Source organism: Tubulanus polymorphus, chromosome 7 (genome assembly GCF_964204645.1).
Source record: "Tubulanus polymorphus chromosome 7, tnTubPoly1.2, whole genome shotgun sequence".
In the NCBI taxonomy this organism is placed as follows: domain Eukaryota; kingdom Metazoa; phylum Nemertea; class Palaeonemertea; order Tubulaniformes; family Tubulanidae; genus Tubulanus; species Tubulanus polymorphus.
In genome coordinates, this window is record NC_134031.1 from 899,512 (window position 1) to 901,533 (window position 2,022).

Sequence of the window (2,022 nt, forward strand, 5' to 3'; positions counted from 1 at the left end):
TAAACATATACATATCTACCAAGATTTCCACGCGTACAGTGCAGGATTAAAGCGTGATTTTTAGCTATTACTGTCGCTTTTTTATTCTGGTAGCACATTCTACAGTGATTGAAGTCAACAGTATTGAGATCCGGATGTCGATAGCAAACTGCAACTTTTTGATGAACGCTTCCAGCTAAAAATGATGTCGAGAATATGGTTTGATTAAAAATAAATAGGGAGGTACTATATCATTCTAAACCCAGACATGATAGGATATGTTAACCTAGTATAAATCCTGTTAACACGAAAAGTAGTCGTATGTGTATGAGAAATTACGAGCTTTCGCTGTTAGTGTAAACAGTAGGCAGGTAATTTGGCAGGTAAACGGGTAGTACTGTGTAGATGATGCGAGGACGCCTTTGGATACTTATGCCTCTCGTAGCTTGATAGGGTAAATGAATTTTTATGAAACGCCCAGACAGAAATAACGAAAGATTTCTAATAAAATCAGTTAACCTACAAAATACTACCTCTGTTTTTCACGTTAAATGATTCTACATGAAGTTCAGTGATTGTTTGTTGGAAAATCTAATAAATAGTTAACCTGTTCCACCCGACATTAGTTTTCCAATACCATTCGATCCTGTTATCAGAACAACAGTTTTGATATTGAACCAGCCAGAAAGATCGACTACAATGAAATCCACGTTGCTGCTGCTGGACCCTGTATATTCCGTATCCCTCCGGCCGTCCAGCATCGGACTGACAACTGTTCCCGATTCTGGTCCGTACCATTGATCACCACCGACCATTATTCTACGACCTAACGCGAGGTTTTCTGGAACAAGCAAAATTAAAGCAATGTAACCAACTTTGCTACAAATGCAGAACATATCATTAGAGGTCATTAATACACAATACTATTATATTACAATCCCCATTCTTATTTATTGTTGTTTGAGTCATTTTATTTCGTTTTCTTTCCGTTTGTTTCTGTTTGCGGTGTTTATGATATTCTATGCAAATAAAGATGACAGTTTTAAACGTACATCCGGCGGGCACCAACTACTCACAACGATACAGCAGACTTAATCAACAGCCGAAATAGCTCAGTTGGGAGAGCGTTAGACTGAAGATCTAAAGGTCCCTGGTTCGATCCCGGGTTTCGGCAAATTCTTTTCCAAAAAGATGACTTGAATTATTTTATAAGCTTTAATCTATATTCTCTTACCACCGATTAACGGGTTCCCATACACCTCTACCTCACATAGAGCTAGTCGAATCGACGGCTGATCCAGACCCTGTTGGATGACTACGTGTCGACCGATTTCATTGGTTAATATCAGAAAATTTTCGCCGAATCCTATGAGACCAGTTTTTCGGAAAAGGAATTTCACATCGAAGTCTGTTGGTTTTATTAGCTGTCCGTGAAACTCAGTAGTCAAATAACCCTCTAGGTACGACATTCTGTAGTCTGCAGATAAACAACAACATTACAGATACAAACATTTCATGTGATAAACTTCCCAAAATTCAAGGAATCTGATAGAATACGAATTCATAGAAATATTTGTCTTTTTCGATTTGTAGGATACAGATCCTCTTGGTCTGGTATCGCAGAGTGGGTAGTCAAGAGTAAATCTTCGACCTCAGTGACAAACACAATAGAAATAATTAAAAAAACTGTCGTAAAACTGACAAATTATTCTCGGAGATTATTTGCCCCAATTTCAATGAAATTCCACTCATGTATAAAAACGATTTATCTTTATTGGAAATCATCTAAATGTTTTCTCTTCCCTGAATAATCTATAAAACAGAAAACAACTAAACCTGCGAGTGGAGTGGCGCTTGCGACGACGATTACTTTACGAATGTGATGTAGTTTCGCTAAGTCAACGTGCCACCAATTCTGTTTCGCGTTATCAGAAACTGCACAGATTGAGTAGAAACTGTTATAATACGAATCAGGTTCAGTTTGTCGACTCGAATCGACGGCTAATGCGGGCACTAAATTTGCTTCATTGCCATTAACTCGGA

General features: G+C 38.1%; 1 non-coding gene across 1 annotated transcript; it reads left to right on the forward strand.

The window, feature by feature from the left end:
• The first annotated feature begins 1,080 nt into the window (after positions 1 to 1,080).
• Trnaf-gaa (transfer RNA phenylalanine (anticodon GAA)) lies at positions 1,081 to 1,153 on the forward strand. Its single transcript has one exon. It is a non-coding gene; the product is annotated as a tRNA-Phe (tRNA).
• The last annotated feature ends 869 nt before the right edge of the window (positions 1,154 to 2,022 follow it).